Raw genomic sequence first — 16433 nt, forward strand, 5'->3', positions numbered from 1 at the left:
CCTCCTCGAAGCCCCACGAATAGAATGCACTCAGTTTCTTTTATCCAGAGAGAGAAATAGCACACTCAGTCCCAAAGAACCCTCAGAGAAGGCAAGAACAAGCTGGGATTTCTTCTGTTCAGTATTCTTTCCAGGAAAACAACAAAATACTTTTAAGAACAATTCTGTCTTCCTTCTCTTACAAGTTAGGGTAGCTGACTGGTTCCCAGGGTGAAGTTATTTGGAGTCAGTTCGACTTCTCATGAAGCTGTTCTTCTGAGCATTTTGCCATCTGGTCTTGTTTTGCATCTGCTTTTCGGTCTAGGTTTCAGGTTTAGCCTGAGCCACCCCATCTCTAAGACTTGAGCAGTTCCTTTATCACACTCCCTGCAGCCACACAAGTTTATTTCTGCCTTTTCCTCTGCCCCATCAGACTCTGTTGTGGTTTCTGATGATTTCCCATTTGCTTAATCATTCTGGTAAAATGGGACTCCAGACAGAAAATAAGACAGTATCTATTGACTTGGGTGGGAAACAGACGTGCTAGAACAACTTCAAACAACAACAGTACTAATCGCTCTGCCCTATACTCTGCCAGCATGCATTTCTATGCAAGTCTGGGACAGTGTTTTGACTCTGCACTCAACTGTGTGCACTGTAGAAATATTATAGGCAAGGCTTTATGGTGCATGCTCGGAACAGAAAAGTTTCTACCCCCAAAAGACCTGGCAGGGGGAAAGGATGATGCTTTGAATCACCCTAAGGCTTAAATTAGCCTAGAAGAAGGGAGAATTCATGGACAAGACATATCTGAGCCGGGATTTGAAAGGTGAGAATATGTGTGTACATGTCTGTGTCTGTGTGCGTGTGATTGTGTGCATGCACACCTGCCCATGATACATGTGTCCTCAATCATTCACCACCTTTTTATCACCACCTTAGTTTTTGAGATAAAGTCTCAGACTGAACCTGGAGTTCACAAGTTTGGCAGCCAGCAGGCCCCCTAGACCTGCTTGCTCTCACTCCGTAAGTGCTGGAGTGACAGGTGAGCGCTGGACTCTACTTTTACATGAGAGATGTGGGACTGAACTCAGATAGCCATGCCTGCACAGCAAGCATTATTCACTGAGCCATCACTCTGGCCCCAAGAATAATTTTAAAGCCAAGGTTGATAAGAACCTATGTGCCTTGCAGGCAGAAGGCAGAGCAGCAAAGTAGGAGCTTCTGGAGGAGTGGAAGACACACAGTCATCTGGTCCAGGGGAGGCTTCTGCCTGAATGCTCAGTGCTGCTGCTGAACTGCCAGGTCAACGTTTTGAACATCATCCTTCAATAAAAGACAGGGTGGTGCACGCCTGTAATCCCAGCACTCTGGGAGGCAGAGGCAGGTGGATTTCTGAGTTCAAGGCCAGCCTGGTCTACAGAGTGAGTTCCAGGACAGCCAGGGCTACATAGAGAAACCCTGTCTGTAAAAAAACAAAAAAACAAAAAAACAAAAAAAAAAAAAAAGACAGAGTCCTAACCAACACACTAAGGTTTCTAGTCAGCATTCCCTACACAAAGCCTTTGGGTTCTTCACACATCTGAAGCACATGGTTAAGAGCATTGACGAAAAATGGTTTCCCGGACTCCTTGAGCTGCCACCACCATAGGCACCTATGAGGCATAGTTTTTGAAGGCTGCTGGTCACATGGAGAGAAGGAAAGCTCTGAGTTCTGTCAGGTTGAGGAATTCACACCAAGACCTCTCAGGCCACCCTGAGGCTGCTCTTCTGAAATCTGTCTTCAAACAGTATGAGGGACATCCCTGCTTGAGGTTGGAGTTAAAAGTGTTTGCTCTTTTGCAAAAACAAAAGAGAGATGGATAGGGCGAGAGGGAAAGAGAGAGTGCCTCTGAACACCCCTCACTCTATAAAACTACGTACTGTTGTTTAGGCAATCAACTGATAGGGAAGAGTGTGAAATGTCTTAAAATTATATAGATCCAAACACAGTGGGTGTGGTGCTGCACGACTTTTATCCAGCACTAAGGACACAGAGGCAAGTGGATCTCTACAACTTCGAGGCTGGCCTGATCTACATAATAAGTTCCAGCGTCCCGCGCTTCCGTCTCGCCAACAAGAACGACGCGGCACACTCAGGATCCTTCTGCAGAAAGCTTTAATGCATCTTGAGAGGGAGAGCATAAGCTTACAGGGCGGAGACCCCGAGGGAGCGCGAACCCAAGTCTTATATAGGCAAGTCCTCTCGCCTTGGACGTGGCGTACCCTGGTAGGCTGCGGCTCATCACCCCATATGACGCCACAAGGTAGGCAGAGACTCAGTGGCGGGAAATTCCGCTCGGGCATGCGCACTCGGCCTGTTTACGGCTCAGCAAGAACAGGATGTAGGCGCCATCTTGTAATGGAGGTCATAGAAGCGTTCGGGCGGCTCCCGACATTCCAGGACAGCCAAAGTTACATAGTGAGACCCTGCCTCAAACGAACAAACTATAAATAAGATAGAATCACACAAATCCAAAGGACTGCGTTTGTTTCCACCTCTTTTGGTACCGTCCCTCCACTGCGGCACAAGGACAGCTCAGTTATCCCAAGAGATGACTATTATCTAGGAGTCATCCTGACATCGGTGACACAGCACCCTGAGCTCTACCACGTCACCTCTACATTTTACCACTCTCTCAAATTTTTAGTTTCTCTTCTTGGATTCTGTACCCCTGAAAAGACAGGCCCAGAAGTGCAGCTGCTATGTCTCCAGGGTTAGCCTAAATCAGGTATTGGATGCATGCTGTCAAAATTTGCAGAGCTGAATGGATAGTATGTGTCTAATATACACACTCTGGTACCAAGAGGGAATATTTTAAAAATTTTTTTTAGTTATGTGTCACTGTGTGTATGTGCATACACGTGTGTGTGCACATAGATATGTACATATGACTGTGAGTGCCCTTCAGAGGCCAGAGCCATCTGTTCCCCTGGAGCTGTGGTTACAGGCAGTTGTTAACTGCTTGACATGGGCGTAGGAACCAAACTCTGGTCCTTTCTGAGGGACTTTGAATGATAATGTGAGATGGAACCTAACATACTTGGTTACAAAAATGATGGTACTTTTGTGCACTGAGGAGACTATGCACATTTATAAAAAGAAATCTCTCTGTGAAGCAATATAGGATGGTCCCAGGATATAGTAACTAGAAAAGTGAGAAGAAGGCTTAGTCATACCGTCACTGCCTTAAAAGGAGGAGGAAGATGCATGCATATCCATGTGTTTATATAAATGGTATTTCTGCCAGGAAACAAAAAAAAACCTAGTTATTCTGACTTCAGGGAGAGGAAGTGGGTTATTTGGGAATAAGGAAGAGTCTTTTGTTTTGGGTGTTTTGGATTTTTTTTTCTCCTAAACCATAAACTTTTACATAATTCTTTTTTAGTTTTAACTTTAAGACTGTATTACCTTTTCAAAAAAAAATTCAATTAGATACAAAATCGGCTCGTCAACGCCTTATAAATATATTTAATTGGAGGAGTTGGCAAATGTAGTAGAGTTTCCGCTGGTGGCTTACAGGAAGTGTGAGCCAGTAACCCCTCCCATTCTGCAGGCACCACCCTGACTCACAGGGATTCCTCTCCAGGCCCTGGTCCTTTTCAAAGATCAAGGTTGGGCCTGGTGGCAGCTGCCTCTTGTGTTAAAGGCGTGTGTGTAAGGAACAGGTAAACAGTGGCCTGTGGTGGCAACAGAGACTCCCTCCATGCCAATGTATCCTGTAAACAGAATGAAAGACTCTTCATGTTTACCTCATAGGGAGTTTTACAAAAACAACTGCCCTGCTTCCTTCAGCCTCTAGATAAAACAAACTTGGCTCTGCTTTGAGTCAACTAACTTAGCTGGAAACCACGAGGAAGTGTCTGGGAAAGTGGCATCCTCCTCCTCCTCTAGACCTGTATGTCTTGGCTATCTGAGGTATGCATCTGATGCTGAGGAAAGGTTCTCTGGGAAGCACAAGAATCCCAACAAATCTCCTGGCCGACTTCCAGACGCAGGGGTAGGACCTGGGCACTGAAGGGCTTTTGCACATGGCTGAGTACTTGCCTGTCATGAAACTCTTACTGATTTTAAAGGGGGCCCATATATTCATGTTGTATTGGGCCTTGAAAATCATGCACTCAGTTCTCTAGGAAATACTCTCCCAAGTTTTTGTCAGTTAACTCTTTGGTGAGAAAAGTTGTATTCTCTTCACTTCAGTGTTTCTTCATAGTCTCTTCACTATTCACAATGTCAGTATTTCTCTATTTGGGTGTGAGAGATGTGTGTGTGTGTGTGTGTGTGTGTGTGTGTGTGTGTGTGTGTGTGTGTATGTGTGTGTGTGTAGTAGTGGTAGTGGTGCGGTATCACAGGGCGCGTGGAGGTCAGAGGACAACTTTCAGGAACTGGCTCTCTCCTTCTACCACAGGTTCGGGGGCTCAAACTCAAGTTGTCGGGTTTGCACAGCAAGACCCTTGACACGCTGAGACATCTCAATCCCAAATTCAGTATTTCTGAATTTATCAGATCCTTTTCCACGAAATCTGTTTTAGAAAAATCTAATTAAAAGTCCAGGCACTTATACCTGTAGCCATATTCTGGGGCTTACAACGAACTTTTACATCCACTGCTTTGTGTGTATCTCTTAACAACAGTTGAGACCAAAAGTATAGATTATAATGAGTTCCATTTCACAAAGTAGGTTCAGGTTCAGAGAGGTTAAGTGATTTTCCTCAACGAAGTCGGGGATCTGGTGTCAAGATCAAAGCACTTTCTAGCAGGTGACATCACTCCATGAACACTATCAGCCATGTTCTGAAATGTGTGCCTCAAAATGAGAGCCACGGCCTGTGACATCGACAAAGTAAGGTCTCCTGTGGAGGAGACTGTATGGAAGGCCTCACAGAAGGACCTGAAAAGAAGGCATCTGCGGCAGCATTAGGACAGAAACAAAGCTCTAGGCCAAGTCTCTGCTTCACTCACGGCCTCCTGAGTTCCACCGTCCTCCAGACTGGAAGGTTAGCCCTTGGATGAGGAGAGCTTTGTGGAACAGAGGAGTAACTGGTTGCTTAACAACCAGGAAGGTGGTCACATGACTGCCTTGCCGCCTAGCGTCGATTTCCCCTTCTTCCTGGTGCCATCGGCTCTCCCCGCTCTCCCCGCTTCTTCCTCCAGAAGCACTTGCAGCTCTGCATCTGGGAGGAATCATTTCCAGAAGTTCATTTTCCTTTTTGCTTGAAAGGGGCATGTGACTCAGGTTTAACCAATCAAACATCATCTTCCTTGCACCGTGGTGACTGGTTCAGAACGGACATGCGACCTGCGCTTAGCCGGTTCCCTTTTCACACCCAGGACCATCAGTCTTCCAAGCAGTGGTAGAGAGAGCAGATAAACGCCTGGAATCCTTATGTTCGTGCTGCAGTGGACTCTGCTTATCAGCCATAGTCTTTAGCCCTCTCGTCAGTTCACCCCGACTAAAACGTCCTGCAATCCTTAGGGAGAGATAAACAGAACAAACTATAAAATTACTCCTTCACAAAAATAATTGCTGGCTCCGAGGACAAACGTTTTATTTCTAAATCCTTAAGTAGAAAGTGAAACCCAGAGCAAGAGCACTCAACTAACACAATGTTTTCCTTTGTCCTTGATTCCTTACTTAGTGGCGCTTGGCTCCCGGTGGACAGACAGCGACTATGAGGAGACAAGGAGGCAGCGGGAGTTGAGAAGGCTGTGGGGGAGGCTGTGGGGGATGTCAGACTGTGCTAACTACGACTCCACACTTCGGCTTGCCTTCCCGGATGAATTAATTTCAATCAGTAAAATATGAAGGAATATTGCTTACAAGTTGTCTGTGGCCCAGCATCACGGTGGCCCACATCTTTAATCTCGGGCAAAAGTAGGCAGAGCTCCGTGAATGTAAGAACAGCCTGGAAACCAGACCATATTTTAAAGAATTACTACCTATTAGTCTGGTGGTTTAGAGCTGGAGCTTTACATTAAACAGAACTAAATTCTCACCCTCATTCTACTACATCCTGGCTGTGTGACTCGGTGTGACTCTGGGTTTCATACCTCACTTTGTGTGTATGTGTGTGTGTGTCTATGTGCACGCATGTGCACTCATGTTTAGGTGTGTGCATATGCATATATATGCTCACATGCCTGTTTAAGCTACCCCATGAAGACAGTCACATTTTTCCCCATTTTGAGACAGGGTCTCTCACTGACCTGAGACTTACCCAGTGGGCCAGGCTAGCTGGCTAGGTAAACCCCATGAAGGTCTACCTCCCTAGTGCTGGGACACAAGCGCATACTTCACACCTATTTCTGTCATGGTTTAATATGCATTCTAGGGATCAAACTGAAGTTGTCTATGTGCAGAGGAAGCACTTTCTTAACTGAGCTGTCTCCCAGCCAGATGCTGCTTCTCTCTGTCTCAAGCTCCTTATCTGAAAAGTCTGGGCCATAGCATGTCCTTCCTGGGTTACCGCAGAAGTTAAATGAAGTAATGACTATAAAATTGCTAGCACATAATAAGCACGTCATAAACTCTCAATAAATTGCAACTCCTAATCATGATGGGTGTGAAATTAGGTTGACTAAGTACCTGTTTACAAGCACCTAATCATGATGGGTGTGAAATTAGGTTGACTAAGTACCTGTTTACAAGCTCTCCTTCCTCTCATGCTGGCCGAGAACGCATTTCCCATTTGTCTGACGTACACATCCAGCCTGAGAACACACAAAAACTAAATCAGAAGACCTGTGCCTTAGGCCTGGCACTGCCAGCAGTTGACTATGTAACATGGTGAGTCCTTTACCATCTCTAGTCCTCAGTTTGTGACACGTTAACCCTACATGTAGATGAGGCTCCAGGAGCTCTAGTTCATCACTGGCTCCAACACACCAGAATCCTGTTTGGTGAGTCATGATGTCATGCCTATAACCCCAGCACTTGGGAAAATGGAGCAGGAACATCTTGGGTTCTAGGCCAGCCTGAGCTATATAATAAGACTCTGTGTCCCAAAAGAAGAACTGGATCTGTAGCTCAGTTGGTAGAGTGCTTGCGTAGCATGGGCAAGGTCCTGAGTTTTATCCCCAGTTCTGCCTACACTAGGTGTGATAGTGTATACTTGTAATCCCAGACCTTGGCAGGTAGAGGCAGGAGAATGAGGTTCAAGGTCATCCTTAGCAATAGAGCAAGTTCAAGGCCAGTCTGGACAAGAGTCCTTACCTGAAAGAAAAAAAATACTGTGTAAAGGAAGTAGGAAGAGAAGGAGGAAACGAGAGGAATATAGGGAAAGGGAAAGGAAGATTATACCCACTGTACAACCCTGTTAAGTGGGGAGGATGGGTGATCTTAGAAGACTCATGTTTTTCTCTGGGCTCCTGAGCTCACGAAGTGCAGGCTAGAAAGAAAGGCAGCAGAGCTGTGATTTTATCTCCCTTGTATCAGAAATGAGGCCGCGAAGGCCCAGACTGAGGAAGCGAAGCCCTTAAGGCCACACAGAAGGTGAGCAACCCCAGGGCTCTGCTTTAAGGTCATAAAAGTGAACAGGCCCAGGGTTGTTAATATTTTGAGCAGACAGATACTTCTCAGCTATGCAGGGGTTGGGGTGGCTTGTCAAAGCTAAAGAATACCCTGTCTAACCCCTCTTTAACCAAACAGACCTCCAATGTGTTTTTCTCAGGACTTCTGGGACAAAGGACCTGCCTGGCCTGCACTTCTTATCTCTTGCTCTAAATCAGACGCAGTCCGTTTTCTATTGGTTTTATCTACAAAAGAACTCCTTAGCTGCCCAACAGGAAAACCATGCTGAGGCCCCAGAGTTAGTCTGAAGGTCAGGCTGGGACTAGTTTGAAGGGAGAAAGTGCCGTGGACATGTTGGCCCTCCAACCTTGGTACACCCACATCCCTGCATGAAGGCAGTGTGGTGGAAAGAGCAACAGGCGGGCAGGCCTAGGTTCTAATTGAACCTAACTTTTGTTGTATGACAAATTACAAAAAAACATTCTGGGTGGAATATTTAGCCTTCTGAACCTCAATTTCCTCACACAGAGAATAGAATAGAAAGAATAGAATAGAATAGAATAGAATAGAATAGAATAGAATAGAATAGAATAGAATAGAATAGAATAGAACCATTTGCCTCACGGGCTGTAGGATACTTCTGGAGTGTTAGCAGCTCTAGGCCTGGGTGAAGGAATTCTGGGTATGTTTGTTTTCCTGATGCTTTGAGGCATGAAGTTGTGCTAGATAAGAATTAGATGTTCCTCTCTGGCCTGAAGGTAAACTGCACTGTGACAGCCATAGCCTGTGTGTCAGGTCTGGGAAGGCACGGAGGTTCGCTGTTGTGGCTAATCCGATGTCTTACTGAAATTTTAATTTCCCAGCTACTTCGAGGAAAGCTTAATAATGCATTTGCTGCAGCCTGAGACTGGTTTTGAAAGGTTCTTGGAACTGTAGAATACTGTAATCATTTTATGAGTAGCACTGGTATGCAATCAAATCCTCTTGCAACCTTGGACAAGTCATTAAGCCTCTCCCAGTGCCCCAGTCAGGCCTCCAGCAGGAAGCAGATGGTACATCTAAGCTTCCTAATTTGATTACAGGCACTCACACAGCTTCTTACAAAGGTGCACCCACAAAATAGAGAGTGCAGTATCTCCAGATTTGATGCAAAACTCACTGCTAACCCCGGGCCTCGAGAGAACCAGGGAGAGGCAGTGACTTCCACAGAGATGGTTGCTTCACTGGACAGGCCACCATGTCTTTCTGTGGCCTTCAGAGCACACTGTTCGTCCCAAGTATCCTAGTAGGGAGGGAGTTGAGCAAATACTAGGCTGACCTCACTCTCCTCCTGCCTCTCTTCTCCTCAGGCTTAGCCTACTGACACACCTCACACTGGCCAGCCTCCAAGGACACGGCAGGGTGGAAAGGGGGGAGAGCACAGGCCTGGAGAGGCAGTTGGCAGGTGTCCAAGGCCTGGCCTTTTTTGCACTTCACAAGTAAAAAAAGATGTTTGCTGAGCAGATGTTTCTTTCCGTCTCTCAGCCTTACAGATTCTTTTCCAAAGTTTTACTGAGAGCCAAAGGTAAGAGTCTAGAAGGGAATCCCAGCCCTCTCATGGGGAGACCTCTAGCCTTCCTGATTAATCAGGAACAAGGATGTCCGGTACTTGAGAAGTGGGCAGATTTCTTGAGTCCAGAAGTTTGAAACAAGCCTGGACAACATAGAGACCCCGCTTCAAAAGAGAAGAGGAAACGGGGTGGGCGGTCAGGAGCATCCTTTCTCTGGCAGCCCCAAGTTTAAATTAAATTTTACTATGGGACTCAGAGTAGTGGGCAAGTCAGCCACAAAAGAAGTGATTCTGTGAATTATTATATTTTAGTATTTATTTTCCTCTTTGACCAGGTATGTGACTCATGCTAAACAGACATCTTTCTGCATTGACTCATGGAAGACAATGTAGAGGTCCCTGTAGGCCTTATCTTTAGAGATAATAAATTGCACCCAAGTGAAGTTGCCATAGCAATCTAATTTCTTCCTGTGCCTTCTAGCTGACAATCAATGTGGCTCCCAAGGGAGAAGTCAAAATGCTGAGTAACCCTAGAGGCAAGAGGCGTGTCCTACTCCAGGTGACACTCATCAGATGCTTAGAAAAGGAAGAATGGTAAGCAGACTTCCCAGGAGTCTCAGCATGGACAGCTTGGGATGAGGTTTAAAATCAGCTCTCTCTGTTGCTGACTAACCACTGCAGGCACATGACAGTGCCCTCTACCCAGCCATGTTACAAGGTAGCTTTAACACTTGTCTTTGCATGTTAGTCGTCTGTGTGGTCACCCAGCTCTGGACACACCAGTTACAGTGAGTGATTCATGCACTCAGTGCCCTTGCCAAAGAGCACATCCTTTCTCCCAGTGCTGTGGGTGCTGTCTATCCATCCGCTACAGGGTCACACACTTGGTTCCAGATGCAATGATGGGGGAAGTAATAAAAGCATTAACAGAATAAGCCTGACAGGAGCTCATCAGATCGCTGGGATCATTGTCCTCAGGAGAGCTTAAAGCTGGTCTAAAAGTAAGTCAGTTGTCATAAACAGTTATTCATAAAAAGAGCCTGCCTGGCCCTGAGCCTTTCTAGCTTCCTGTCTTACCATCTGATCTCCTCCGTGAGTGCTCCCACAATACCTCTGAAATGTGACATAGCTAGGCAGACCTCAGAAGAACCCGTGCCATGCTGTTGAATTTTCTACCTTCAAAGCAGTGAGTGAAATGAACCTTTTTTTCCACATAAGCATCCAGGCTCAGTTATTTTGTCATAGCAATAGAAAATAGATTATCTGAGAATATCTATTGATATGAGATAGAAACTATATATCTGAAGAAGGATTTAGCATCTAGAACAAGTCAGCATCATGAAAAAACTGTGTATTTGTTATAGAGCGTGTTATAAAATACAAAATAGGAGGGATCTGGATTGCTAATAAATCTAGAACCGGATGAACTTATATACCAAATAGGATCTAGAGACTGGCAGGCACAAAATCCACATGACAACGACTGAATAACCCAGAACAGTCTCTGGAAAGTCAGCCAACTACAATCAAGAAGCAAATGAGGAACGAAATGGGGGGGTGGGTATTGAAACATACCTTTTATTTCTTGTTCTCCATCCATTTCTATGTGTTTCACCTCTTATTATTTACCTGTTATTTATTGCTCACTGGCAGGTCTTTCCCCCAATGAGAGTCACAGAGGACAACCACAGCTATAGGTAGAAGGTGTATCTTCCCTCTCTGTAGCTGAAGAAACTGCACCTCAGAAAGAGGAAGTGGGGCCCTGGAAATGCCGCCGGGTCAAAAGCACTTGGTGCTCTTGCATAGGCTCCAGGCTGGGTTCCTGAACCCCACACGGTGGCTCACAACCATCCAAAACTCCAGAGTCTGATGCTGTCTTTTGACATCTTCAGGCGCCAGGCACACACATGGCATACATAATATGGATACAGGCAAACGCTCACATACATAAAAAAAAATAATAAATCTAAAAACAAATTTTTCTAAGACAAGAAAAGAGAATCCAGTATGGTGGCACAAGCCTGTAATCCCAGCTCCCAGTAGTTAGAAGCAGGAAGAGCAGGAGATCAAAGTTATCCTTGAATACATTGGTAGCTTGGGCTAGCCTGAGCCTTGTAAAGTCCTGCCCTATTCCCCAAAGGGAAGGCAAGCTTAGTGACCTACCCAGAATCACACAGCTTTTGAAAAGACAGTCGAACATCTCTACAGATTGATATGTATCACACCACCAAAGCATGTTGTAGGACTGTAAGCCCATGTTTGCTAATGTATACCTGCTTAGTCACCACCATTTCCTCCAAAGTGTTAAGAACGCTGTGTCTTTACAATGTACCTAAACATGCCCAGGATACAGGCAAGTAGCAAAACATTTGCCTGGCATGTTGGAAGCAAAAGGACCTCCTACCTCTTGTCTGTGTCCACTCAGACTTTGCACCTACCCTGTGGGATTATAAACTACTGGCCTGGAGAAGCCATCCAAGAACTTGAGGTAGTGTGTGTCCAGCCTTGCCTTCAGGGTGGGCCTCAGGAAGTGACAAGAGCTTCCTATAAAATTCTGAATTCAGACTGTGGCTCAGTTGGTAGAGTGCTTGGCTAGGCTGGGCCTTCCACGCTTGATACTGCATAAAACAGACATTGGGGAGCAAGCTTTCGTCCAACCGTTTGGAGGTGGAGGCAGGAGGATTCTTCAAGGTTTTGTTTGTTTGTTTGTTTGTTTGTTAGGCAGGGGCTCTCTATACAACACTGGCTGCACTGGAAACCACTATGTAGACCGGGCTGGCCTGGAACTCATAGAGATCTGCCTGCCTCTGACCCTCAAGTGCTGGAACTAAAAGCATTCACCACCATACCCAGCTAGGACAGTGGCTTTTTAAAAAATAAAATAGTCACATGTGGTGGCACTGGTCTTTAATCCCAGGACTTGAGAGGCAAAGACAGGCAGATCTCTATGAATTTGAGGCCAGCCTGGTCTACATAGAGAGCTCCAGGTCAGCCAGAGCTATGTATTAAGACCCTATCTCTAAGTAAATAAGAAATTAAATAGAACCTTTAATCTATTATCTTTTCTACTACTCCTTCCTAGCCCATTGTATCTGCTCAAGGATCCTGTCTTGCAGCTGCTTTGGTAGCTACCAGTGACTTCCATCTTGTGCTAACCCAATCTACTCTGCTTAGTTTGTTTAAAGGGTACTGAAGAACCATCTCCCAATTACCTATACGTTTATTTAAAAACCTCTTAGCCAGCACCCAAGGCCCTCACTCGTCTCTTTCTAATCTGACATGAACATCCTTTTTCAATGCTCCTAGTTGACAGTGCCTTCAACTATGGCCACTGAATCTCTCTACCACCATCCCAAAAAAATACATCCATACCCCAGTTTCTCCTCTCCCCTTCCTCTTTCTCCTTCCTCCTTCTCTTTTTCCATCTTCTTCTGTTCTTCCTTTTCCCCTTCAGCTCCACCTCTTCCCTACAAGAAGGCTACCACTGGCTGTTAAGATCACATATCTCTATGCTCAACTTTATCTACTTTCTGGTAGATGTATCTGGCTGGCCCTTAAGTGCTGCCAAATATTCCCATAAGGCATATTTTCCTTATGCCTGTCTTTGAGTCAAAACTTATGGCAATGGACAGGCTTGCTGTAGTGACTCCCTACATTTCCTCAGCCTGATGTCTTGGTGGGTCTGCCTTTAAACTGAGTCCAGAAAGTCCTGGTTGTATAGATTTTGTCCTTCAACCACCCTGCAGGCTTGTCTGCCACAGAGAGTCCTCCTTAAAAGGTTAAAAGGTATATTCTTAACAAACATCCTCAATTCATGTATGTGTGTGTGTGTGTATACATACACACATGTATATATATGTATACATATGTATATATGTATATATTAGATAGATAGATAGATAGATAATAGATAAAATCTTTCTTTTTACAGTATGAATGTTTTGCCTTCATGTATGTCTGTTTGCCATGTGTGCCTGGTCCCAGTGAAGGTTAAAAAAAAAAAGGCATCAGATCCTCTGGAACAGGAATTCCTAGTGGCTGTGAGCCACTACGTGGGTGCAGGAAATCAAACCCAGGTTCTCTGCAAGAGCCTTCCGTACTCTTAACTCCTGAGCCATCTCTCCAGCCCCTCATTAAGCAACATCCCTTACTTACTATGTAGCTCTGTCTGCCCTGGAATGTACTATATAATGCAGGCTAGCCTTGAACTCCGATATCTGACTGCTTCTACCTCCCAAATGCTGGGATTACAAGCATATACACTGTTTTTATGAAGTGCTAAGATCAAACCCAAGTCAGGCTGGAGAGATAGCTCAGCGATTAAGAGCACTGACTGCTTTTCCAAAGGTCTTGAGTTCAATTCCCAGAAACCACATGGTGCCTTACAACCATCTGTAACAGGATCTGATGCCTTCTTCTGGTGTGTCTGAAGACAGTGATAGTGTACTTACATATATTAAGATCAAACCCAAGTCTTCATGCATGCTAAGCAAGCATTCTATCAACTGAGCTATATCCATAGCCCTGCCATTTTTGTAAGTAAAATTTTATTGGAATATAGCCACACTTGCTCATTTGCATATTGTCTCTAGTTATTTTCGTATAGCAACAGCAAAGTTGAGTAGTTCCAATCAGCATAATATGACCCCCAAAGCCAATGTATTTTCCTGTCTTATGTATTTTAAAGACTGGCCAAACACTGGTCTATTGTATAAACTCAGCATGCCTTTTTGATTGGTATCTTTGGCAGGGGTAATAGGTCAATCTGAGGCCATCAAACATCGAAGTTCTAAAAGTTGTACCATGCCTAGGGCTTGTCTCCATTCGTTTGACCTCAAAGATTGGCATATGCCCCCACCTCTTCCGGCATGAATTAGAGGGGCTGCAGAGGAGCATGTGACTTCATAGCAGAAGAGGAAAGAATGTGCATAAACAAGAGCTGGATTTGCCCTCGCTGACCCAATCCTATATCCACAGCACATTCGGCACACTGAATGTGACATCTAACTCAAGAGGAGGCTGCCACTCTCCTATTCTCTCTGGAAGCTAGAGTCTTAAAGAACAGTACTGTGCCTGAATTTGAAACAAGCTCAAGGGCTGGAGAGATGGCTCAGTGGTTAAGAGCACTGGCTGCTTGCTCTTCCAGAGGTCCTGAGTTCAATTCCCAGCAACCACATGGTGGTTCGCAACCATCTGTAATGGGATCTGATGCCCTCTTCTGGTGTGTCTGAAAACAGCTACAGTGTACTCATATAAATGAAATAAATCTTTAAAAAAGAAAAAGAAGGAAGGAAGGAAGGAAGGAAGGAAGGAAGGAAGGAAGGAAGGAAGGAAGGAAGGAAGGAAGGAAGGAACAAGCTCTATCTAGCTCCTTTGCAGTCCCACATGAAGCCCAGGCAAAGCCGTTTGCATGTTGGAAAGACAGGATTTCCAATCACACTGTGCGCATACTCTCCTGCCCACTCGGACTGGATACCCACTAAACACTTTGGTTTCTTTAGTGACAGCTCCCATTTCCTGCCTGATGGCCTTGGCTCCTGTTCTTTCAATAGACACATTAAAGTGGATCCTTAGATACTCTGTGTGTCTCTCTCTGTCTCTCTGTCTCTCTGTCTCTCTGTCTCTCTGTCTCTCTGTCTCTCTGTCTGCCACCTCATCCCTCTCTTGTTTATTGCTCACAGTTCTGGGGTACCGAGAGTCCCTAATTGAAGTGTCGACAGATCTGGTGTCTGCTCAGAGTCTTCTGCTTTAAAATGGCATCTTCTTATAGCACCCTTTCACGGTGAAAGAGGAGAGCACAGCCTTCCCATGCTGGAAGGTCACGCATTCCATTCCATTCATGATGGCCAAAGCTCGTGACTTGGTCACTTCCCCCAAAGGTTCCATTTACTCATTTAGTTGCATAATGAATTGGGTTCCACTATATTAACTTGGCAGAATCCCAATATTCAAGAGATTGCAACATTATAAAGTAAGATTTTGACTTTTCTGGTGAAAATAGCCTTCTTTTAAATGTAACTATTTTAAATATACCACAACTTACATAATGCTGCTTTTAGAACTTCTTCATATAAAGCACAGAAGAGGACTGGCAAGCTGTCTCATCTGATACAGGCTTAGATACCAAGCCTGGAATCCATAGAATGAACAGAGAACTGATTCCTGCAAGTTGTCCACTGACCTCCATATTTACTAAGGCAGACATACATGCTAAATGAGTAAAAATATAAGTTAATTCAAACAAAACCAGAAGAATCCCAAACTGCCTTCCTCTGACTTCCAAAAGGCCTACTATCCCAGTCAGGCTCACATGACCAATCAAATAGGTGTGGTTTTTTTTCCTGACAACACCCCCATGTTGTCACACCTGGGTGTGGCTTACTTTCTACTACAAGGTTCTACACTCTTGGTACACTTCGGGGGCTAATGAGGAGGTCTCTGTTTCCATTATGAAGATCATCCCTTCCCGTCATCTCCCTCCTGGAAAAAATTGTCAGACCAGGAGCAACCTGAGAACTACATGCTGCACTGGTAAAACAGAAATGTGGACTCCATCACTCCCAGACTAACTCAGTGTCGCACATACCCAAGTGCTTTCAAAGAACAAGCAGTGTTGTCTGCCAGTGTCTATTTAACTTGCTTGGTGCTGCAAAAGTTGATATACACAGGGCTCATGTGTAAATATGTGAATATAACTATTACATATGTTATATGCTTTGTATTTGCATATAACACATAATACATACAATACATAATATATATAGTATATAACCAGTTATATATTATTTATTCTACAATTATTTTTGTTGTTATTTAAATATTTTTAGATGTATTTTTATTTTATATGTGTGTTTTACCTGCATGTCTGCGTACCTGTGTGTGCATGGTGCCCTCAGAGGTCAGAAGCCAGATGCCCTGAAACTGAATTTATGGACGATTGTGAGCTGCTATGTGGTTGCTGGGAACTGAGCATAGGCGCTCTACAAGAGCAGTCAGTGCTCTTAACCACTGAGCCATCACTCCAGCCACAGCTAATTATATATTATAACACATAATTACACATTTATTGTAGGATACATATTATATAATTATATGACTCATTTGTAATAACAAATATAAATATATTATATGGTGTTATATGACAACCTCTGTCACTGAACTGCATCCCAGCCTTTATTTATATACATGTAATTAACTAAATTACCAATTATTTCTGAAGTAACCTATTTCTGGTGCAAGAGGTAAAAAGTTACTTCACCTTTATATGAGCAGAAGAAGCCGAGAGACACGTTCTCCGTGTGTAGTTCAGGCTGGCCTTGAACTTGTGGAAATTCTCCTATCTCTGTCTCCCCAGT

The 16433-nt window shown here is 44.5% G+C and overlaps 1 long non-coding RNA gene across 1 annotated transcript; it reads left to right on the plus strand.

Annotated features, from left to right (window-relative positions):
• The first annotated feature begins 516 nt into the window (after window positions 1-516).
• LOC127685590 (uncharacterized) lies at window positions 517-14383 on the plus strand. The gene is made up of 3 exons (XR_007977890.1): window positions 517-808; window positions 9560-9672; window positions 13829-14383. It is a non-coding gene; the product is annotated as an uncharacterized LOC127685590 (long non-coding RNA).
• The last annotated feature ends 2050 nt before the right edge of the window (window positions 14384-16433 follow it).

Source organism: Apodemus sylvaticus, chromosome 5 (genome assembly GCF_947179515.1).
Source record: "Apodemus sylvaticus chromosome 5, mApoSyl1.1, whole genome shotgun sequence".
Lineage (NCBI taxonomy): Eukaryota > Metazoa > Chordata > Mammalia > Rodentia > Muridae > Apodemus > Apodemus sylvaticus.